Raw genomic sequence first — 26,536 nt, 5'->3', positions numbered from 1 at the left:
GGGTTTAAACATAGATTGATTTGATTATTCTGATTTTGCTCTGCTAAAGTTACTGTCATGTTTATAAATTGCTCAGTCTTTTTATTTAAATTACATGCCCAAATGTGAGAATTAATTATTCACAGAGTCTGGGATTGGTTATTGAAAAAGTCTGGTTGGGAATCATTGTGGTCAATTTTGAGGATCTTTGAAGATTTTAATTTTACATTGTTGTGAACATGGAGACAGAAAGGCTGATTTGGTCCAGTTGTCTGCCTCGGTGTCAGGACATAGTCAAGCTCTCTCCCCTTGCTTTCAATTCAGTCTGAGGACAGTGCACATCATCGTGCTACATTACAAATGCAATGATATTGTGACATTTAAAGAGAATAAAGATTTTGCACTCTCCAAAATTCATTATAACTATAACCATTTGCAGCTTTGTCTCTTAGGGCATCTCATTTCTTCGGCAATTGTCTCTTCATCTTTTCTTCCTCAATGAACAGGATCCAAGAGTATCCTCAGCACTCAGCAGCTCTCTGACCTGGGTGGGTTACCTGCTTTCTACTGGAAAATAGAAGCCCCTTTCTATTGGAGTTTTCATTTCCAGAGCTTTTGCCTGACCCACATTAACATGACTGCATCACCCACTGCAAACACAGCAATGCAGTGATGCAGAAACTGCAACGTTCATCAAAAACATAATCAGAATCTCCCAGAGCCAACTCACATATTCTCTCAGTACAGGATCTTAATGGTGTCTCTCCAGGGATGAAAATGCTGGGAGAATTGTGAAAAGAAGTTTTCAAATTTAACTGGTTGTTCGTAAAATACGATGCTGGAGGGAAAACCAGAACCAGCTACTGGTTTGATGCCAAGTGGTTAATTATAGCCAGGTGAATTATACTCTGGATTAGTGGTGCTAGAAGAGCACAGCAGTTCAGGCAGCATCCAAGAATTATACTCACAGCTAACCTGCTGCATTATCATTTAGACAGCTCAGAAAGTGACTCAGTGAGGATCACGAGTTCAGCTCCAGAGATTCCAGTTTGTGCAGCTCTTGGGCTGGTTTTCTGCATTAGCTCAGCTCTCCCACCTCAAGAATCGTGAAGGTTCTGAGTTCAAGTCCCATTCTGGAGACCTAAGGACTAAGGTCAACACTGCAACAGCCCCCTCTCACCCCCTCACTCACACCCCCACCTCAATAGTGCAGAAGCAGCTAGAGGTTCACCTTGTTGTAGTAAAAGGGCTTATGAAGAAGGGCTTATGCCCGAAACGTCGATTCTCCTGCTCCTTGGATGCTGCCTGACCTGCTGCACTTTTCCAGCAACACATTTTTCAGCTCTGATTTCCAGCATCTGCAGTCCTCACTTTTTGCTAGTTAAAATTAATAAAACTCAAATTTAGAAGCAAGTCAATCAAATTTATTAGATGAAAAGCTTTTGGGAGGGGCATCGTGATTCTGACCCTAACGGGGGGACTTAACCACATGGTCTCTCCTTGAACAACAGGTACAGCAGTTTTTGTAGTCTGGATGACATGTATAATAAAAAGCCCACGAAAGATGGTTTCTTGTGCTCTGTGCATGCGTATGGAGAGATTGCTGTTTCCAGGAATGGCATACCACGGCGTTTCTTTTCTGCAAGTATTTCTTCAGTTAGTTTCTGTTTTCAGACCCCCCTTGTGGTCTGAGATATATGGGAGCATGACGAACAGACCACCTACATCCAGTAATCATCAGTGGGGCCAGAAAGGGGATGACTCCCAGGTGACTCAACGGAGAGCCTAGCACCCGGCATAATTCTCACAAACTGAGTTATACAATGGTCCAAAGGCTATACCGCCTGCGTGCAACAGCCCGCGCTCTTGGTCTGTTTGCCACAACTGTGCACACATGAACGACGTCAGCAGGCCACACGAGGAGTCAGTCTGAAAAGAAAGCAGAGAGTGGGGATCATCAACCAGTGTCTGTATATTTCTTCAACTGTGACCAGTGTTTCCAGCCCCCCTTCCCTCACATGTCAATACAGGCACACGTGTCAACGCTAATGATAACCTCATAGGGAGCATTCTACTAAGGGGTGAAGCTCGGTTTAGCAAATAGAGATCTAGCCATAAGCTTACTATCTGCTGATGGGACCTCCGGCCAATTCTCTAATTGCCTCATTTCATCCTGCCCCTCCTGTTTGTCCCTAATTGTTTTCCATATCTCCTTCATCTGGGCTCTCAGTTCGAACACATAGCGACGTATTCTATAATGGAGAGGGCCAACATCGGAACCCCCCATGATGATGGACTCGGGCAGTTGCATTGCCCGACCTGTCATCAACTCCTAAGGGGTCAAACCAGTCGACCGGCTTGTGGTAGACTGGAGTCGCATGATTATCACAGGTAGGACCACAGTCGAGCATTTGTCAGAGTCCTGCATGGCATTAGCAAGGGAGGTTTGAAGAGTTCTGTTCACTCACTTCACAATGCCAGAACTTTGTGGATGGTAGGGTGTGTGAAATTTCTGTTTAATGCCCATCGACTGACATATGGTTTTTACAACTCTTCCAATGAAATGGGTCCCCTGGTTGGAGTCAATCTGGAACAGCACCTCCCACCTGGGAATCACTTCCTGCTGAAATCCTTGTCACAATGGGAGCTGAGCAGTTCCGGGTAGGGTAGGCCTTGACCCGCCTGGTCAATAATCACAAGGCAATATGTCTTAGATAGAGTTCTCCCTGTATTCCATGAGATCGAAACTTACTAACCAGTCTCCCAGGGGAACCTTGTCAAATGCCCATATAGATCATGTCCTCTGATCATCTAGTATATCTCTATTAAGTCACCTCTCAGCCTTCATCTCTCTAACGAAAACAGCCTTAAGTCCCTCAGCCTTTTCATACCAGGCAACATCCTAGTAAATCTCCTCTACATCCCTTCCAATGCTTCCACATCCTTCCTATAATGTGGTGACCAGAACTGTACACAATACCCCAAGTGCAGCCAGACCATGTTTTGTACATGGCTCCGAAACTCAATGCCTCTACCAATAAAAGCTAACACACCATATGCCTTCTTAACAATCCTACCAACCTGGGTGGCAACTTTCAGGGATCTCTGCGCATGGACACCAAGGTCTCTCTGCTCATCCACACTACCAAGAATCTTACCCAACACCAGGTTATAGTCCAACAGGCTTAGTTGGAAGCCAAGCTTTCTGAGCACCGCTTGGGTTCATGTCACACTACAGGTGACCACAATTGCACTATGCACACACACAGACACTCCTACACACACACACACACACACACACAGGCACTCCTATACACACACACACACACACACAGGCACTCCTACACACACACACAGGCACTCCTATACACACACACAGGCACTCCTATACATACACACACAGGCACTCCTATACACACACACACACACACACACACACACACAGGCACTCCTATACACACACACACATACACACACACACAGGCACTCCTACACACACACACACACACACACACACAGGCACTCCTATACACACACACAGGCGCTCCTATACACACACACAGGCACTCCTATACATACACACACAGGCACTCCTATACACACACACACACACACACACACAGGCACTCCTATACACACACACACACACACACACACAGGCACTCCTACACACACACACACACACACACACACACACACACAGGCACTCCTATACACACACACAGGCGCTCCTATACACACACACACAGGCACTCCTATACACACACACACACACACACACACACAAACAGGCACTCCTACACACACACACACACACACAGGCACTCCTATTCACACACACACAGACACTCCTATACACACACACACACACAGGCACTCCTATACACACACACACACACACACAGGCACTCCTATACACACACACACACACACACACACACACAGAGGCACTCCTACACACACACACACACAGACACACACAGGCACTCCGATACACACACACACACACACACACACAGGCACTCCTATACACACACACACACACACACACAGAGGCACTCCTACACACACACACACACACACAGGCACTCCTATACACACACACAGGCACTCCTACACACACACACACACACACACACACACACACACAGGCACTCCTATACACACACACACACACACACACACAGGCACTCCTACACACACACACACACACACACACACACAGGCACTCGTATACACACACACACACACACAGGCACTCCTATACACACACACACAGAGGCACTCCTACACACACACACACACAGGCACTCCTATACACACACACACACACACACAGAGGCACTCCTACACACACACACACACACACAGGCACTCCTATACACACACACACACACACACAGGCACTCCTATACACACACACACACACACACACACACACACAGGCACTCCTATACACACACACACACACACACACACACACACAGGCACTCCTATACACACACACACACACACACAGGCACTCCTACACACACACACACACAGGCACTCCTACACACACACACACACACACACACACACACACAGGCACTCCTATATACACACACACACAAACATACACATACAAAAAAATACATGCACACTGACACACACACACGAAGGCACTCCTATACACACACATACACACACAAACACACACACGTGCAGACACTCCTACACATACACACACACACGTAGACACTCCTATACACACACATACACACACAAAGATACACACGCGCAGACACTCCTACACATACAGACACACACACACACACACACACAGGCACTCCTATACACACATGCACACATATACATATACGTTTGTGGGGTGAATTTGTACTTGCAGAGTTACATTGTACTTTGCTCAAAAACTGCATGAATTTATGTAAAACTCTGTTATCTCACTTTTTAGATTAGAATCAATCTAAATATTATGGCACAGACAGAGAACACAGGGGGCTAACACCTTCAACATATTGTTACACCAATGGTTACAGTTAACCTGAGAATGCAACTTTTTAAAAAAAGCTTTGTGATTTACACATGAAAGAAGTGAAACTATCATGGTATTCAAACAGATGAAAGACTCAACAGACAATCAAGGTATTTTTCAATGTATAATTTCAGTTACATCACACTGTAAAGTTTTGCTATAAATTCTGTGCCTTACAATTGTGTCCTCCACACCCACCTGATGAAGGAGCATCGCTCCAAAAGCTAGTGTGCTTCCAATTAAACCTGTTGGACAATAACCTGGTGTTGTGTAATTTTTAACTTTGTACACCCCAGTCCAATACCGGCATCTCCAAATCAAGAATCTTACCATTAGTGCAGTACTCTGCATTCCTGTTACTCCTTCCAAAGTGAATCACCTCACACTTTTCTGCATTAAACTCTATTTTCTACCTCTCAGCCCAGCTCTGCAGCTTTCCTATATCCCTCTGTAACCTGCAACATTCTTCTGCACTATTCACAACTCCACCGACTTTAGTGTTATCTGTAAATTTGCTAAGCCATCCTTCTACACCCTTATTGAGGTAATTTATACAAATGACCATCCAGCCCAGGTGACTTACTATTTTCACACTTTCCAGAATTGCTAACATCTCCACCCTATGAACCTTAATCCCCATCTAGTCTAATAGCCTGTATCTCAGTATTCCCCTCGACAACACGTCTTTTTCCAGTGTGAATACTGATGAAAAATATTCATTTAGTGCCTCTCCTATCTCCTCAAACTCCACGCAAAACTTCCCACTACTGTCCTTGATTGGCCCTAATCTTCCACTAATCATTCTTTTATCCCTGGGACACCTATCTAGCTTTAGGGTTTTCCTTGATCCTATCTGCCAAAGACTTCTCATGTCCCCTCCTGGCTCTTCTTAGTTTTCTCTTTAGGTCCTTCCTGGCTAACTTGAAACTCACAGGCGTGCTAACTGAGCCTTCACATCTCATCCTAACATAAGCCTCCTTCTTCCTCTTGACAAGAGATTCAAATACTTTAGTAAACCACAGTTCCCTCGCTTGACCACGTCCTCCCTGCCTGACAGATACATACTTAGCAAGGACATGCAGTAGCTGTTCCTTGACCAAGCTCCACATTTCAATTGTGCCCATCCCCTGCAGTTTCCCTCCCCATCCTATGCATCCTAAATCTTGCCTAATTGTATCGTAATTGCCTTTCCCCCAATTATAACTCTTGCCCTGTGGTGTATACCTGCCCTTTTCCATTGCCAAAGTGAACATAACCGAATTATGATTTGAAGATGCCGGTGTTGGACTGGGGTGTACAAAGTTAAAAATCACACAACACCAGGAGTATCGCTCCAAAAGCTTGTGTGCCTCTAATTAAACCTGTTGGACTATAACCTGGTGTTGTGTGATTTTTAACTTTATAACCGAATTATGGTCACTATCTCCAAAGTGCTCATCTACCTTCAAATCTAATTCCTGGCTGGGTTCATTACCCAGTACCAAATCCAATGTGGCCTCGCCCCTTATTGGCCTATCTACAGACTGTGTCAGGAAACCCTCCTGCACACATTGGACAAAAACTGACCCACCTAAAGCACTCAAGCTATAGCGCTTCCAGTCAGTATTTGGAAATTTAAAGCTCCCCCATAACAATTACCCTGTTACTCTTGCTCCTATCGAGAACCATCTTTGCAATCCTTTCCTCTACATCTCTGGGACTATCAGAGGCCTATAGAAAACTCCCAACAGCGTGACCTCTCCTTTCTTGCTTCTAACCTCAGATCATACTACCTCAGTAGATGAGTCATCAAACGTCTTTTCTGCCACCATAATACTGTCCTTGACTAACAATGCCACACCTTCCCCTCTTCTACCATCTTCTCTGTTCTTACTGAAATATGTAAACTTACAACAACCATTCCTGTCCCTGCTCAATCCATGTCTCCAAAATGGCCAATAACAATGAAATCCCAGGTATCAACCCATGCTGCAAGTTCACCCACCTTATTCTCGATGCTCCTGGTGTTGAAGTAGACACACTTCATGTCACCTTCCTGCCTGCCAGTACACTCCTGCAAGATTGAAACCTTAGTTGTGACCTCACTACTCTCATCCTCCCGGGCACTGGAGCTACAGTTCAGGTTCCTATTCCCCTTGCTGAATTAGTTTAAACCCTCCTGAAGAGCATTAGCAAAACCACCCCCCAGGATATTGGTACCCCTCTGGTTCAGGTGTAGACCATCCTGTTTGTAGAGGTCCCACCTACTCCTGAATGAGCCCTAATTATCCAGGTATCTGAAACCCTCCCTCCTATTCCATCCCTGCTGCCACTTGTTCAGCTCTGTTCTCTGCCTATTCCTTGCCTCGCTAGCACGTGGCACCAGTAAAAACCAGAGATAACAACTCTGTTTGTTCTAGCGCTAAGCTTCCACCCTAGCTCCCTGAATTTCTGCCTTAAATCCCCATCCCTTTTCCTGCCTATGTCGTTGGTGCTTATGTGGACCATGACTTGGGGCTGCTCCCCCTCTCCCTTAAGGATCCCAAAAACATGATCAGAGACATCACAGATCCTGGCACCTGGGAGGAAACATACCAACTGTGAGTCTCTCTCGTTCCCACAGAATGTCCTATCTGTCGCCCTCACTATGGAGCCCCCAATGACTAATGTTCTCCGGGTTCAAAGGAAGAAGACAGAGGGTGGTGGTAGAGGGTTGTTTTTCAGACTGGAGGCCTGTGACCAGTGGAGTGCTGCAAGGATCGGTGCTTGGCCCTCTACTTTTTGACATTTACATAAATGATTTGGATGTGAGCATAAGAGGTACAGTTAGTAAGTTTGCAGATGACACCAAAGTTGGAGGTGTAGTGGACAGCAAAGACACCTTGGAGTGCAGGTTCATAGCTCCTTGAAAGTGGAGTTGCAGGGAGATAGGATAGTGAAGAAGGCATTTGGTATGCTTTCCTTTATTGGTCAGAGTATTGAGTACAGGAATTGGGAGGTCATGTTGCGGCTGTATAGGACATAGGTTAGGCCACTTTTGCACAATATTGTGTGCAATTCTGGTCTCCTTCCTATCGGAAGGATGCTGTGAAACTTGAAAGCGTTCAGAAAAGATTTACAAGGATGCTGCCAGGGTTGGAGGATCTGAGCTACAGAGAGAGGCTGAACAGGCTGGGGCTGTTTTCCCTGGAGCGTCGGAGGCTGAGGCGTGATCTTATAGAGGTTTATAAAATCATGAGGGGCATGGATAGAATAAATAGACAAAGTCTTCTCCCTGGGATCGGGGAGTCCAGAACTAGAGGGCATAGATTTAGGATGAGAGGGGAAAGATATAAAAGGGTCCTAAGGGCCAACTTTTTCACATACAGAGTGGTACATGTTTAGATTAGATTACTTACAGTGTGGAAACAGGCCCTTCAGCCCAACAAGTCCACACCGACCCGCAACCCACCCAGACCCATTTCCCCTGCACCTAACACTACAGGCAATTTGCCTAACCCGCATTTTTTTGGATTGTGGGAGGAAACCAGAGCACCCGGAGGAAACCCACGCAGACACAGGGAGAATGTGCAAACTCCACACAGACAGTCGCCTGAGGCAGGAATTGAACCCGGGTCTCTGGTGCTGTGAGGCAGCAGTGCTAACCACTGTGCCACCGTGTATGGGCCAAACTGCTGGAGGAAGTGTTGGAGGCTAGTACAATTGCAACATTTAAAAGTCATCTGGATGGGTATATGAATAGGAACAATATAGATTACATTAGATTCCGTACAGTGTGGAAACAGGTCCTTCGGCCCAACAAATCCACACTGACCGTCCAAAGAGTAACCCACCAAGACCCATTTCCCTCTGAATGATACACCTAAACACTATGGGCAATTTAGCATGGCCAATTCACCTGATCTGCACATCTGTGGATTGTGGGAGGAAACTGGACCACCTTGAGGAAATCCACACAGATACAGGGAGAATGTGCAAACTCCACACAGACTGTCACCTGAGACTTGAATTGAACCCAGGTCCCTAGCACTGTGAGGCAGCAGTGTTAACCACTGAGCCATCGTGACGACAAAGTGTTTAGAGAGATATGGACAAAGTGCTGGCAATTGGAACTAGATTAGGTTAGGATATCTGGTTGGCATGGACCAGTTGGACTGACGGGTTTGCTTGTGTGTTGTACATTTCTATGGCTCGATGATCCCACTGTGTGTGTGTGTGTGTGTGTGTGTGTGTGAGACAGAGGGCAGAGACATTCTCCACAGACATTCTCCACAGACTCATCATCCGACTGTGAGACAACGTCACTGGAACAGACAATCTGGACATCTCTCAGTTTGCAGTCTCTGAGACATTGCTCTGTGCAAATTGGCTGCCCCTTTCTCATCAACCATTTAAGGATTTGCACCCAAACTTTCAACACGACATGATATCCATTTTATTTAATCTTTTGGTTCTCAGCCATTTAATTCTACTTTGTAATGTTCAGCTTAATGGCATTCTGCTGTCAGATTGAAGTGTGGCTTATTGTGAAGTGTTTCAGTATTTGCGTCAATCACTGGGACTGGCCTCTTCTTTAATTTATACTTGAAATCAAGTGCCCTGCATTATGTCAATCATATGAGCACAACTGGAGGGGCTGGAAATTCTTGACAGAGTTTTATGCCACTGTTACCGTTTACAACGTTGTAGGTATTTTTGTTTGAAATCTCAGGAAACACAATAGTTTGGCCCCAGTGTATGGGCTGGTGGAGGTGAAATTCAGCAAAGAGATCTTCCATAAGGCCACGTTAGATGTCCTCCTGAAGCCAACAGTCAGATTGCTGAGTAGTAAGTGATGAGTTTCAGGACTTTGTTAGGGGAGGTTCCTGGGTGGAAATTCTATGGAGTTGTATGAAAGATGAGTGTGTGTGTGTTAAAATGTGGGTAGGTACAGGGATTTTGTGTGAGGGTTCTGGGGATGAACAAAGAAGCTGAATTATCTGAAGGATGAAGGGAGAATATGTAAGGTTAAGAATGTAAGAAATAGGAGGCTTGGCAGTCTCATGAGCTTGTTCCACCATGTAATAACTTGATGGCTGATGGCCTGTATCCAGGCAATTAGGGATTTTATGATGTTTTTAAAGTTAAACAGGATACATATTAACCTATTCTGTGGCAATGTGGATGTAAGCAAGCTGTGGGACATTCGGAGGAAGGGGACTAGAGGCAGTGTGATGAAGAACATGAAGTATTATGGATGTGAAGTGCACCAGTCAGTGTGGTGGAGCTATCTGCTCAAGGGTTTACGGCAGGTTTGTGCAGGAGCAGAATAAGTGGCACTATGTATCTTGGAAAAGCTCAACATGTCTGGCAGTAACATGTGGCGAGAAATCAGAGTTAACGTTTCAGGTCAAGTGACAAATCATTGCATGGACTTCTAATGAATCATTTCTTAATACTGTTGCCCAGATTATCTTTGTGACATTTAGCTTCTAACCTAGACTATTTTGTCAAGGCTATTCATTGAAACTTTCAGGGTATTTCACAGTCCCTTCGACATCATTCCAAAGGACTCAATTTCACAGTAATTATGAGAGAAACAGAGGCAAAACTCAAAAAAGATGGTTGTGGTTGTTGGAGGTAGTCATCTCAGTTCCAGAACATTTCTGCAGGGGTTCCTTAGAGAAGTGTCCTAGACCCAACCTCAGCTGCTTCATCAATGGCCTTCCTTCCATCATAAAGTCAATGGGGGCGGGGGTCAGGGACAATTTGAAGGTTAGTTGGGGGTTAGGGTAGGTTTACACACTCTAATGTCTCATGGGGAACTATTAAACTAAACGAGGTGGAACCAACTGAAGTGTTCAAACCCAGCTCAAGGTTGGGAATTTTTCTGGACATTTCTGGATGCCAGGAATTTATAACGTGGAAGCTTTAGCATTCCTTTCAGAAACTCTGGGTCATTCTAAATGTAAGTTACTTTAGGAAACAATAAACAATAATCTTTTCACCCAGAGGCTGTTGGGACTTTGGACCTTATCGTCTGAAAGGGTACTCAAGGTTGGAACCCTCATGGCATTTAACAAGTGTTGAGATGATCACATGAAACACCAGAGCCCCAAGACTACAGGCCAAGTGCTGGACAAAGCGACTAAAGTAGACTTGATGACCAGAATGAACATAAAGGCTGAAAGGCCTCCTTTGATACAATAAAATTCTGTGACAGCATAAAGTAACCTTCCTGAGGAACTCTTTATACTCCTGGAACTGTGTTATCATGCAGATCTTGACATACATTTTGGCAGGTGGAACTGCTACATTTAGGCTAATTATTATCACTCACATTTTCTACATCATATCGAACGTTGCCAGAACATTCTTCAATGCACAGCTGCTCACTTTGAGATTTTCGGCATTTGTTACATGCACAAGGTACTGCCTTAGCTCTGAGCTGGTTGATCTAAGCTCAGACGCCAAGTTCAGTCAAACTAAATCTCATTAAACTGCAGAGCTATGGCCTTCTTACTAATCCCTAAACTGTTTCTGAAATGACAACAAGCTGTGTTTTTCTGTTCTGCTATGGACTGGATAATATTAATATGCTATTGGGTCGATACTAATATCTAGTTGTTCATTACAGTGGGTAATATTTCTACAATCAATAGTGTGTCAGTCTCACTCACTTGAGACCTCCATCAACCTTTGATTGGAAAGTTATTCACTGAAATATTATAACAGGACACTAGAGCCAAAATGCTGGTGTGGTGCCAAAGAAGCACAGCACTAAGGGAGAAAACTCTGAAAATCATAGAATCCCTACATTATGGAAGCAGTCCATATAGCCCACACCAACTTCCAAAGAGCATACCACCCAGAACCACTTCCCCCCCATAGCTAACCCATCTAGCCTGCATATCCCTGGATGCTATGAGCAATTTAACACGGATCAACCCACCCTAACATGCACAACTTCAGTGGAAGGAAATCCATGCAGACACAGGGAGAATAAGCAGACTCCACACAGAGAGTCACCCAAGACTGGGATTGAACCTGGATCCCTAGTACTGTGAAGCAGTGGTGCTAACCACTGAGCCACCTCAGGGCTGAGTGAGAGCAGCACCAAGGCAGAACAGCACTGATGCAGAGCTACAGTGTTATCAGTACTGTCTTTTTGACACGAATTTTACTTTTTTTTTAGTTTGTTACCTGAAGAAAACAACATGTTAATCCAGTCTCTGCTCAATTCTTGCTCAACCAGCATCAGTACAAACAGATTAGCCAATTTATCATCTTGCTCTCTGTGGGATTTTGCCAAGCTTCACCTACATGACAGCAATGATTGCACTTCAATGTAATTAATTGAATGTGAAGTATGATGCAAATTCTTGAGAGATTCACAAAGGAGGGATTTTTTTCATTTGGAACACATGATAATCCGAATTGTTTCAGTGTCCAGTTTAAAAAATCTTAATTAATTTTTAGTTTTAATTCCAGTAAAGGCAATAACTGATAAACAGCCCATGTGCAAATAACCATACAAACATTCACAACATGAACAGCAGTCGGTCATTCGGCCCTTGAGCCTGCTACTCCATTCAATAACTCTATGGCTGATTTGTTTGTGTTCTGAATTCCACACTCCCATCTGCCCCATCCCGGTAACTCTCAATTCTCTGTCCAACAAATTTTGAACTACATCTTTCCTAAAAACGTTCAATGGCCCCAACTTCACATCATTCTGAGGCAGAGTTCCAGAATTGCACACCCTCAGAGAGAAACATTTCTCCCCTAACTCAGCAGGGATGTGGAAACCAAGATGGAAGAAGCGAGAGGAATATGAGGATACACAACATACTCAGACAGACAAAGGCAGAAACATTAGAAAGGCAGTGACGATGTGAGAGTAAGGAAGAAAGCAATGAAAACTAGGTCAGTGTTATTGCATGGGTACTGCACAGAATATGATTAATAAGGGCAGGGAGTGAGAGGCACAGATTGCATTGTGTAAACATGATGTTGAATGCTCGGGAGAAGATTTGTAGCTCGGGTGCTCGTTGTTGTAGTTCTGTTCGCCGAGCTGGGAATTTGTGTTTTGTCCCCTGTCTAGGTGACATCCTCAGTGCTTGGGAGCCTCCTGTGAAGCGCTTCTGTGATCTTTCTTCCGGCATTTATAGTGGCCTGTCTCTGCCGCTTCTGGTTGTCAGTTCCAGCTGTCCGCTGCAGTGGTCGGTATATTGGGTCCAGGTCAATGCTTATTGATTGAATCTGTGGATGAGTGCCGTGCCTCTAGGAATTCCCTGGCTGTTCTCTGTTTGGCTTGTCATATAATAGTAGTGTTGTCCCAGTCGAATTCATGTTGCTTGTTCAAAAGGGCCACAACACACTGCAGTACACCAGAACTGCAAAAAGAGGAAGAACAACACCTCTACAATGTATTCGCCAAAAATGGATACCCCCGCAATTTCATCAACAGATGCCTAAGGGAAAGACAATGGAACGAGGACATGCCACAACCCAAAGGACTAGCCACACTACCATACATCAAGAACATTTCCAAACTGACAGCCAGACTACTGCGACCACTAGGACTCATAACAGCACACAAACCAACAGCCACTCTCAGACAACAACTCACCAGAACGAAGGACCCGATACCCAGCATGAGCAAAACCAATGTAGTGTACAAAATCCCATGCAAGGACTGCACAAAACACTACGTAGGACAAACAGGAAGACAGCTAACGATCCGCATCCATGAACACCAACTAGCCACGAAACAACATGACCAGCTATCCTTAGTAGCCACACACTCAAATTACAAGCAACATGAGTTCGACTGGGACAACACTACTATTATAGGACAAGCCAAACAGAGAACAGCCAGGGAATTCCTAGAGGCATGGCACTCATCCACAGATTCAATCAATAAGCACATCGACCTGGACCCAATATACCGACCACTGCAGCGGACAGCTGGAACTGACAACCGGAAGCGGTAGATGCAAACCACTATAAATGCCGGAGGAAACATCACAGAAACACTTCACAGGAGGCTCCCAAGCACTGAGGATGTCGCCTAGACAGGGGACGAAATGTCTGCAACACAAATTCCCAGCTCGGCGAACAGAACCACAACAACGATGTTGAATGGTAACTGGGACCTTGTGGAGGAGACAGCCAGTCTATCAGGGAATGGCCAGTGTTTGAATTGGATTTTAGACTCTGCTTTCTGTAGAAAAAGGAATCTGACTGTTGATGCTACAGCGTGAAGATTTAGAAGTTCCCCATCTAACTTCCCATAAACAGCTCTTGGAAACTGAGAGAATAGAGAATGAAATTGTAAGTATTACTGCCTCTATCTAACTGAACTGAAAAGGTGTCCCTAATCAGCATCTTCAGAAAATCAATCAGGAAGCTATCACCTTGGCCTCTGGAACAGCGCATTGTAAAACCCACTTCAATAATCTGGCCAGCTGTTATTTATTTATTTGTTAACTGTATTTGTTTGTCTGTCTGTCTTTTGCGTGAATAGTGCTGAAAACAAAGGTTTTGAATTTAACATATAGACATTAACTAGATTACTCTTTTTTTAATTTAGCTCTAGTACAGTTATAGTCTTGCTCAGAAATTGCTACGTTTTCTGTTTAAGATACGGACTTAGCATCTGGAATTGATTATTAGCAGAGTCTGGGATTGGTTATTCAGAAGTCTGGTTAGGAACCATTTGGAACAATTTTGAGAGACTCTGAAGATTTGAATTTTACTATATTGTGAATACAGCGGTAGAAAGGCTGATTCAGTTCAGCTGTCGGTCTTCATATTGTACCACATCCATTCTCACTTTCTCAAAGACCAACAATCACTTTATTCTTTTCATGTGGAAGTATATGTATCTGTTTTCACATTCTTTCACTTCCTCCCATACTCGAATTACTTCCTCCTGATTAACCTTTTCATAATTCTCTATCATTCTTTACATGGTGACCAGGCAGCTGACCTGTACACATTATTGTGTAGTGATATGCCTTTGTCTTAAGCTTGATTCTTGCTAACTCCTTTAGTCAGCCACAGATGGTTTGCCCTGCATTTTGAATGTTTCTGTATAGAGTAAACACATTTTGAGTCTTCTGGAATATTGCCTTAAATGTCTGCTACTGTGTGCCTGTCAAACTGCCCCCTTCACCAAACAGCTCAGCTTTGAAGCAAACACGAATGCCCTGGTTTAAGTTACAAATACTAATCTCACTTCCAACATTCTCCTTTGCAAAAAGGATGCAAAATTCAGTTGTCTTTACTCGGAGATCTTGAACTGATCTTATCCCTTTCCACAATACAAAGTCTCAATAAACAGTTGAATAAACTGTCTCAAACACAATTTATGAATCCTCTTCCAGGCAACTCCTGCCAATCTGATGATTCCATTTCAGATATGTCACTGATTAAAGTCGCCCATGGTAATTACCATCCCTTTATAGTGAGCACTCAGTTTCCTTCTTGTATATTTGTCCCATATTGTGGTTACAGTTAGGGAAACATCTTTCACCTGTTATTTCTCATCCAATTCTACATCTTTATCTCTTAAATCAACATCAACTCTAACAATTGTACCAATATAATCCTTGACTAACAGTCCTACCTCACCACCTTTGCCTAGCTGTGTATTCTTCTTGAAGTCATGTACACCTCAATATTCAGGACTGAAGCCTTGCTATTTCACAGCCGGTCTCCAATGTGACTATTGGATTATGTTTATTATCTTCAGTATATGCTATCAATTTGTTTTTTTTTTGGAATGTTACATGCTTTCAGGTACAACGCTTTTAGTTCAGATCTTTGTTCTCTTTATAGCAACTAGTCCTGAATGTTGATATATTCTGAGGAACTTTTTCTCTCTGTGCCTTCATGCCATTCTCTAAACCTCATTTCTCACATCACTATTTTCCTCTCTGAATTTGCCTCTACTATATTTTTCCACATTGGACACTTGAATATTTAGTTTAAAATTCTCTCTCCTTTCTAAGTTATGTGATTCACACAAACACTGGCACCTGCACAGTTCAGGTATAGACCAACCCAACAAAATAACCCTTCACTTGCCCTAATGCTGCTCTGAGGGCCTCACAAACAGGAACCTACTTCTCCCACATTGGAACTTGAACCACATAGTAATCTCATTAATGTTATGTATTCTTTGCCATTTGGCACATGGGTCAACTAATAATTCAGAGATTGTTACCTTTCATGTTCACCTTCTTAATTGGATGCCTAGCTCCTCTGACTGACCACAGAGAACTTCTTTCCTAGCTCTACCTATGTCATTGGTTCCTACATGGACCATGATAACTGGGTCCTCCCCCTGCCACTGCAAGTCCTTCTCCATCCCACAGCAGATATCCTTAACCCTGGCACCAGGCTGAATATGCAGCCTCCTGCACTCAGGCTGTTTCCTGTAGAGACCTGTGTCAATCCTCTGACTATGTTATCACTCACGAGAAAGTGAGCACTGTAGATGTTGGAGATCAGAGTGGGGAAACAGTTGAAATCTACATTGTTCCTGTGTGATTGCAGGGTCCCAAGGCCGAATATGAGGTTTTCTTCCTGCAGGGTGGTGAGGGTTGGCAATGGAAGAGGCCCAGGACCTGCATGTCCTTGGCAGAGTTGAAGTATTCATCCACGGGGCGGTGGGGTTGGTGGGTGTAGGTGTCCCAGAGATGTTCTCTGAAATAGTCCGCAAGTTGGCATCCTGTCTCCCCGATGTAGCGGAGACCACACTGGGTGCAATGGAGACAGTAGAAGTACATTTGTAGAAGTACAGGTAAATTTCTGTCGGACGTGGAAGGATGCTTTGGGGCCTTGGATGGAGGTGAGGGGGGAGTTGTGGGCGCAGGTTTTGCATTTCTTGCGATGGCAGGGGAGGGTGCCAGGAGTGGGGTAAGGGCTGGTGGGGGGCATGGATCTGATGAGTGTGTCACAGAAGGAATGGTCTCTCTGGAACGCTGATGGGGATGGGGATGGAAATATGTCTTTGGTGGTGGGTTCCACTTGTAGGTGGCGGAAGTGGCAGAGGATGATCTGAAGTATCTGGAGGTTGGTGGGGTGGAATGTGAGGATCTTGTTCTGTCCTTGTTGCGTTAGGAGGTGTAGGGTCCAATGGCGAAGATGTGGGAAGTGGAGGGGATGTGCTGGAGGGTATCGTTGACCACATGGGAAGAGAAATTGTGATCTTTGAAGAAAGAGGACATTTGGGATGTTCTACAGCGAAATTGGTCATCCTGGATATAGATGCAGCGGAGGCGGAGGAGTTGGGAATAAGGGATGGCATTTTTAGGGAAGGCAGCATGGGAAGAGGCGTAGTCCAGGAAGCTGTGGGAGTTAGTGGGATTGTAGTAGATGTCCGTGGTTAGTTGGTCACTGGAGATGGAGATGGAGAGGTCCAGGAAGTGGAGGGAAGTGTCTGAGATGGTCCAGGTGAATTTGAGGTCAGGGTGAAAGGTGTTAGTGAAGTTGATGAACTGTTCAACCTCCTTGTGGGAGCACAAGGTAGCGCCGATATAGTCATCGATGTAGCAGAGGAACAGACTGGGGGATGGTGCCAGTGTAACTGCAGAAGATGGACTGTTCCACATACACAACAAAGAGGCAGGCATAGCTGGGTCTATATGGGTGCCCATGACTGCCCCTTTAGTTTGGAGAAAGTGGGGGGTTTGGAAGGAGAAGTTGTTAAGAATGAGGACCAGTTCAGCCAGGCGGATGAGGGTATCAGTGGACGGGTGCTGGTTGGGACAGTGTGAGAAGAAGAAATGGAGGGCTTGGAGACCTTCACTGTGGTGGATCGGCGTGTACAGGGACTGGTTTCCATGATGAAGATGAAGCATTGGGGCCAGGGAAACAAAAGTCTTGGAGGAGGTGAAGGGCGTGAGTAGTGTCCTGAATGTAGTTGGGGAGTTCCTGGACTAAGAGGGACAGGACGGTGTCAAGGTATGCAGAGAACAGGAGCAGGCTGAGACAGTGGGTCAGCCAGGGCAGTCAGGTTTGTGAATCTTTGGTCGGAGATAGAATTGGGCCATGTGGGGTTCACGGACAATGAGGTTGGAGGCTGTGGATGGGAGATCCCCTGAGGTGATGAGATTGTGGATGGTCTGGGAGGTGAGGACATGGTCGAGGGGGCAATAGGAGGAAAGGTCTGCGAGTTGGTGTCTGGCCTCAGTGGGGTAGAGGTCAGTGCACCAACTACCACAGCACCCCCTCCCCCCCACTCCCCCCTTGCCTGTGGGTTTGATTGTGAGGTTGGGGTTGGAGTGGAGCCTATAAATGGAACCCATCACCAAAGATAGATTTCCCTTCCCACTCCTATCAGTGTTCCGTAGAGACCATTCCTTCTATGACTCCCTTGTCAGATCCACGCCCCCCCCCACCAGACACACCCCACTCATGGCACCTTCCCCTGACACCACACAAAGTGTAAAACCTGTGTCCACACCTCCCCCCTCACCTCCATCCAAGGCCCCAAAGGATCCTTCTACACCTGACAGAAATTTACCTGTACCTTCACCAATGGCATCCACTGTATCTATTCCACCCAATGTGGTCTCCTCTACATCGGGGAGACAGGACATCAACTTGTGGTTTGTTTCAGAGAGCATCTCTGGGACTCCTGCACCCATCAACCCCATTGCCCCATGGCTGAACATTTCAACTACCCCTCCCACTCTGCCAAGGACATGCAGGTCCTCAGTCTCCTCCATTGCCAAACCCTTACCACCTGGCGCCTGGAGGTAGAACGTCTCATATTCTGCCTTGGGATCCTGCAACCAAACAGGATCAATATGGATTTCACCAGTTTCCACATTTCCCCTCTTCCCACCTTATCCCAGTCTCAAGCCTCCAACTCAGCACCGCCCTCCTGACTTGTCCATCACCTTTCCCATCTATCCACTCCACCCTCCTCTCTAATTTATCACAATTACTCCCACCATCATCCACCTATCGCACTCTCAGCTCCTTTCCCCCCAACCCCACCCCCATCCCATTTATCTCTGGGCCCCCTGGTCCACAAGTCTCATTCCTCATGAAGGGCTTATGCCCGAAACATCAATTCTCCTGCTCTGTGGATGTTGTCTGTAATCATAGTTGCCTTCTCTTCCTGATTGGCTTCTGTGGTCATTTGGCTCATCCCTCTGCTGTCTCTCATTTAAACAGCTTAAAAGGACCCCAACATTATTGGACAGCTACAAAGGCTGATACTCCTGCACTCTTGCTCTCTAGGTCTCTTCTCCTGCCTCGCAATGAGTCAGATACCCTCTGTGTCTGCTCACTGCCAAAATCAGCAGACCCACGTCTCAGGACTGTGACTGTCTCGTGATACAAAGAATGAAGAGATCATAAACTCTGACTGGAGCTGCTCAAACTTCAAAAAGATGTTGAAGATATGTTTGTCACAGATCTCATTGCATTCTGGGAGGTCTCACATACTGAAACCCTGACAACATCAGTTGTCCTGCTATCTTAAAATATTCCAGCAAGTTTGCCACCAATTTATTTTAAAGTTAAGAAATAAACTTAACTTAAGAAATAGAGTTAACCAGATACTCACCAACTAGCTACTTTTCTCGAGGAGAGCAAAAGCCTATCCTTTTGGGACAAGAAACGTAGAAACTAAATAAAAAAGGAACAAGCATCTGCTCCCTCCCTGTTCATTGAAGTCCTCACTCACCAAACTTCAGGTTAGCTTGACATTTGCCATTGACAGTGAATGTGGTGTTTATAGCCAGCTGATCTGAATTGTAGATTATTTTCCTGTGATGTATTGTTTAAAAATGGGTGACTTGATAACTCTGATTGAATATGTAAATATTCCTTTCCCAGAACATTCCACTCGGAACATTACCTGCTGACTTTCCTCCAGATGTTGTCAGACGTGCTCCGCATTATCTGATTATTCTGCAGGCAGAGTAACAGAGAAAATAACTGGATGATTTTTTATATTTGTAACAATCTGGCAAGCAAGTTTCATCTTTATTTCTAATCAATATCATCCAGCCTCTTGATGTGGAACAATATTGGAAAGAAGATGTAATAGATATTCAGGTGGGCAATGTTCCCATATCAAGGCTCAGTGTTTGTTCTGAGCTGCACTCGATGTTGTTTTATGGTAAGCACCAAGTTCAGTCTAACTGTATTCTCTAGACAGACAGATACTGTTAAAGTAGCCTCAATGAAAACAGCAGACACCAACACAAGTCAACTCCCAGTGACAGCAAAGCTAGAGGGGCTGCATGGCTATTGTTTGCAGCAACATTTTGGCATTTTATTAAAATGTCCTTGTCACCATTTCAAGCAAAATCTCAAGCAGATTCTACAAGAATTATGTTTACATTTCCAGTTAAATTTCCATTTCCTCAACCTGCATGTCTTGGATACTTTACCAAATCAGTTAATGATGAGAATGAGACATAAAGAACAGAATTTCTCGCTTTGGTGATTTTCCACTATCTTTATCTGTTTTAATCGAGTGATTTTTTTTTGGATGTGTCATCACAAAGAAATATGCAAAGGCATGATTTATTACAGACTATTTCAACAGATTAAATTTATGCAGCAAATGTGAAGCTACAATTTCAAAATCAGAATCTGTCTTCACCTGAAAATTGTCACCTCCTCCACCACCTCATGACAGTGAATTTCTTATACTTTAATCTATCAGTACATCCAATAAGCAGATTCCAACATAGACTCTAATTACCTCTGATTACTTTCAAACTGAATACCATCAATGAGCTGAAAAGGAGCAAAACAACTGAATTTAAATTGTGCTTGCAATTAAAGTCATTTTTAATATCTTAGTTATGATCCATGCTGTCATATGTTATTTGAATAGTGCAGGAGCGATCAGTCTGCAATCTCCATTCTACATGAACAATTGATAAAAGAAGTTACTGGATGATAATAATCAGCCCAGAATGAGTTACAAGCTGCTAATGAAAGCAGAGATATCAATGTTTTGTATCTCTTTCAATACTATAGTCCCTCTATTCAAACTTCAAGCCAAGAGGAACATCTCTCTATATATAAAGCACATAAATATATAAGGTGCAAAAGTATGCTATATGATATATATAAATATGCAGTAATATAGATAACATAAATGGAATAAAACATAAATAGATTTAAATATCATCCCCATACGTATAGGTAAACATATTCAAATCACCTGCTAATGCTCCTTTTTTTTATGTTTCTTTGTAATGTGTATAATGAGTGTCTCTGATTGATTGGGATGTAAGTGTCTGCTCCAGACCAGAGATGTTCAACATAGCGAACATTCCAGAGCCTGGAGTGAGTCCAAGTTTGAAGTGAATTGGAGGTGATTTGTAAAGTATCAGAACACATCAGCGAAAACAGAAATCTTGACAGCGCTTAGTAGCTGCTTCCCTTTTAGATGATTAAACAAATAGTTTAGGTGAGGAATGACACGGCATCACGGAGGCTGATAAATTCACAATGTGTGAGATGTGGTGTTAAGGCTGGATTTACACAGGCAAGGCAGGGGACATTGGACAGTTACCTTCCAATGGCACTGGACATGACATGATCCGAGTGATTGACAGAGCACCTGGCAGAATAAGGTACACAGCAAGTGTTACTTTCTGCCGTTTTCATTTCAGCTTCAGCTGTTTCCTTACTGAGGAAGAGAGCAGACCCCTCATCATCTTTGTAATGACTCTTTGCTCGAGTCTAGATTAATCCAGAGCTAGAGTCTAGATAGATCCAGAACTTAGCAGTGCCTAGGACTCTCCCTTGAGCAACTCCTGAGAAGACATCCTGTAGCTAAGATGACCTCCAACAACCACGACCATCCTCATATGTGCCTCCTACCTGTTTTGCCTGATTCCTATTGTCTGTAGTTTCACTCAGGTTCAGCAGCCTTGGTTCATAATTAAAATCTAGATGCAGCAGTTTGTAATCAATACAAGAGCTGGATTTTAAAGGAGAGATTTGATGCAGTGACATACAGTCATGAGGTAGCCCAGGGAGTCCTCAACATTCTCATGACTCATGACTTCCGGTTAAACATGGGCAAGAAAACCTCCTACTGGTTATCATGTAACATCCTCCCTCAGCTGATGACTCAATAATCCTCCATGTTAAACAATACTTTGAGAACAGCTCTTGACATTAAGGCCACATTTTACCTCAATGAGCCTGAGCGAAACAACAGTCAACAGGAATCAGGCAAAACAGGTAAGGGACATACCTGGCACATAGGAGGACGGTCTTGGTTGTTGGAGGTCATCTTATCTACAGGATGTCTTCTCAGGAGTTGCTGAAGGGAGAGTCCTAGGCCCAACCATCTTCAGCTGCTTCATCAATGACCTTCCCTCCATCATAAGGTCATAAGTGGGGATTTTCATTGACAACTGCACTGTTCTGAACTCCTCAGATACTGAAGCTGTCCATGTTCAAATGCAACAAGATCTGGACAATATCCAGGCTAGGGCTGACAAGTGGCAAGTAACATTCATGCCACACAAATGCCAGGCAATGCCCATCGCCAATAAGAGACAATCTGCCACTACACCTTGACATTCAATGGTGGTACCATCACTATTAATATCCTGGAGGTTCCTATTGACCAGAAACTCAACTGAATACACCACATAAACGCAATGGCGACAAGAGCAAGTCAAAAGCTAGGAATCCTACAGCAACTATCTCACCTCCTAACTCTCCAAATACTCCCCACTTGCCTTGATGTGCATAGCTCTAACAATGCTTAAGAATCTTAACATCATCCAGGACAATGCAACCCACTTGATTGGCACCATGTTCACATGCATCCCCTCCCTTCACCACTCACACTCAGTAGCAGCAATGTGTATTATCTACAAGATGCACTGAAGAAATTCACCAAAGATCCTCAGACAGCATCTTGCCAACACAAAACCACTTCAATCTAGAAAGACTGTGGCAGTAGATACATGGGAACACCACCACCTTCAAGTTCCCTGCAAAGCTAATCATCACTCTAACTTGGAAATATATCACCATTCCTTCACTGTCACTGGGTCAAAATCCTGGAATTCCCTCCCTAAGGGCATTGTGGGTCTACCTACAGCAGATGAACTGCAACAGTTCAAGAAGGCAGCTCACCCCCATCTTCTCAAGGGGCAACTAGGGACGGGCAGGAAATGCTGGCCCAGCCAGTGACACCCACATTCTGTTAACAAATGTTAAAAGTGTTTGAGTAGAGAAGGCTCAAAGACATTGGCCTGTAACCTTGCAACGAGCTCTGTTTTGGGCACCTGTACAATATTCTCCTAAAGGTTGTAGAGGTCCCTGCCTTAATCATTGTCTTGGTGAAGCTCTGAGGAAGGAACTTTTTGTGCACAATAGATTTTGTCCTCAAGTCTCTGAAATCTGACGTGAAAGTATAACTTTCTAACTCAGAGCAACCACAGCTGATACATTACCTCATTTTAAAAAAGATCGATTCCCCTCTGAGCCTTTTTTGGTGCAGTGGAACATTCCAGAAACTCAGCCCACTCCTCACCAGTCCAGTTTCCATACTATTGTCCTGGTTAATCTACACTGCTTCTACCATATGGATTTAATATCTTCAACTAGAAATACAAAACTGTGCTCAAAACATAGTCTGAACTACACAAGTTCATCATTACTATTTGATTCTTGTACCTGATACACAATTCATAAAATGAAAACTGGCTTTGGGTTTTTTGATGATGTTATCTAACAATGTGGCAAGGTGTCCAATGTTTGCTGTTAATAGGCAAACGAAGAACAAGAGCAGCTTTTTTCCACAGAGTGGCTCATGTATGGGATGAACTGCCAGAGAAAGTGATGGATGCAGCTACAGTTATAATATTTAAAAGACATTTGGATAAGTTCACAAGTATGAAAGGGTTGGAGGGATGTTGGCCAATTCCAGGTTGGTGTGACTAGTTTAGTCTGGGATTACGGTTAGCATAGGCTGGTTGGTCCGAAGGGTCTGTTTTTGTGCTGTATGATTTTTCGACTTGATGACAGTATGACCAGGCCACTCGGCCCTTCGAGCCTTTCTGTCATTCAGTACAATCATGGTTGATCTGATTTTAACCTCAACTCCACCTTCCTGCATATCCCAATAATCTTTCATTTCCTTGGTAACCAAGAAGCGATCTACTTTTGCCTTTAAAAATATTTTTAAATTCCACATCCACTGCCTTTTAGGAAGGGAATTCGAAAGACGCTCAGCCCTCAGAAGAAATGTTATCTCATCTCTGTCTGAAATGAGTGACCTTGCATTCTTAAACTATGACCTCTCGTTCTAGGTTCTCTCACAAGAAGAAACATGCTTTCATCATCCACCCAGTCAGGTCCCCTCAGGATCTTCAATGTTTCAATTCAGTTCCCTCTGACTCCCCTGGACACACGGGCCCAGTGTGTCTAACCTTTCTTCACAGGTCTGTCCACTCATTCCAGAGATCAATCTAGTAAATCTTCTCTGAACTGTTTCCAACAGATTAACATACTTCTGTAAGTATAGTGACCAGCACATGATATTGCCCAAGAGATGGCCAGATTCACTGTTCTTGTGGTTGCTGTCCTCTTGAAGCCTCTGACAGCCTTTAGGTGCTCAACATACGTCTCTGACATGGAATTATCTGCATGAGTGTGAGATGTCTGAATAACTGTCAGCAATGCATTCAAGCAAATGGCAAACTGAATTCAAGTCTGAGAATGATTGACAGCCAACCTGTGTGTCTCAGTTAGTGCAGGTTGATTGTCCGATTGGCAAGGGACTCATAGGATTTATACACAAGACTTCATATAAATCTTACATAATTGGTCATGACTGGAGTGACTCAAGTGTAACAGGTTGAAACAGTCACTTGTTTGGAGTTCTCTGTGAGCATTAGGGAAGGATCAGTAACTAAAGTTGGAACATGAGCAACTGTTCAGGTTGGGCCTGCTATTTCTGGTCATGTCATTATTGGAATTCCCTTCACCTGCTCAGAATCCTTATTCAAAATATTTGGCCTGGCAGTTCCCTGATATTTTCACATTTCTTCTCCTGCTTTGGGTCTGTGTTTGTTCCCAACGAGAGCATCCACCAACCCCCCCCCCCCCCCCGAGAAAAAATTCACTCCTTCCTGAGTAATAACTGGAGCCAAGGGAATTCAATGAAGTTGAAGTGAAAATCAATGATCGAATTGATTGATTCAGACTGGGGAATGTTTGGAGTACAGTTCCCCAGAAGTCAGGCTTGGGGGACATGTTTGGGTAATTATTTTAATTCCTCTCAGGCCGCAGGGAAATGCTGGGGGATGGCTAATGTTTAAGATGAGTGGTAGAGATGAACCAGGAAGTTACAGACCGGTGAGTCTCACATCAGCGTTAGGGAAACTATTAGAGAAAATCCTGATGGAGCAAATTGATACCCACTTAGAAAGGCATGGATTAATTCGGGATAGTCAGCGTGGCTTTGTCAGAGGGAGGTCCTGCTAAACAAATTTGTTGGAATTTTTGAAAATGTGTTGAAGTGTGGGGATGAGGGACGTTCAATTGATGTAGTTTATGTGGACGTTAGGAAACCTTTCAACTAGGTCCCACATGGGAGACTGATTGAAAAGGTTAAAGCACATGGAATAAAGATAAACTTGGCAAGATGTGTCAGAAACTGACTTAGTAATAGGACACAAAGGGTAATGGTAAATGGCTGTTTGACTGACTGGAGACTGGTGTCCAGTGGTGTACTGTAAAGATCAGTACTTGGTGTTTGGTATATACATAAAGGATATTATAAAAATGTGTGTGGGGGGTGCAATTAAGCAAGTTTACAGGAGACACCAAGATTGATCGAGTGGTTAATAGCAAAGAAGATGATTGTAGCTTATAGGAAGATACAAATGGATTGGTCAGATGGCCAGACCAGTAGCAGATGGTATTTAATCCTAATAAATGCAAGGTGTAAGAACAAACAAGATGAGGGAGTATTTAACAAATGGCAGAATGCTGGATGCTCAGAGAAATGGAAGGATCTTGAGCTAATTATTTACAGATCCCTGAAGTCATTACAGAAAATGAATAGAATAGTTAAGAAGGCATATGGGACACTTGTTTTCATTATTTGTGGAATGGGATATGAGAGCAAGGAGAACATGTTGGAGTTGTACAGAGCATTGGTCAGCTTACAACTAGAGTACTGTGTGCAGTTCTGGTCACCTCACTATAGGAAGGATGTGATAGCACTTTGGGGGAGTCGTGAACAGAGGAGGTTCACCAGGATGTTGTCTAAGATGGAAAAATTAAGTTATAAGGAGGTACTAGGTAGGCTTGGATTTTTTTTAGAACAGAGAAGACTGAGTGGAGACATGATTGTGTTGTTTATGATTATGAGGGGTTGGGGTGATGCAGAGGTAGGATGTCCTTTTCTCCCAGGCTAACAGAGGACTCCATTCTATTGGAACCATACCAATCTGGACCAGGGTTACTATCCAGGCCAGTGCAGTCACAACCATCTGAAGGAAGGCACAGAATGTAGGAAGAAAATCAATGACCTTCCCCACT

This window comes from Chiloscyllium punctatum, chromosome 13 (assembly GCF_047496795.1).
Source record: "Chiloscyllium punctatum isolate Juve2018m chromosome 13, sChiPun1.3, whole genome shotgun sequence".
Lineage (NCBI taxonomy): Eukaryota > Metazoa > Chordata > Chondrichthyes > Orectolobiformes > Hemiscylliidae > Chiloscyllium > Chiloscyllium punctatum.
Note: the sequence above shows the minus strand (reverse complement) of the source record.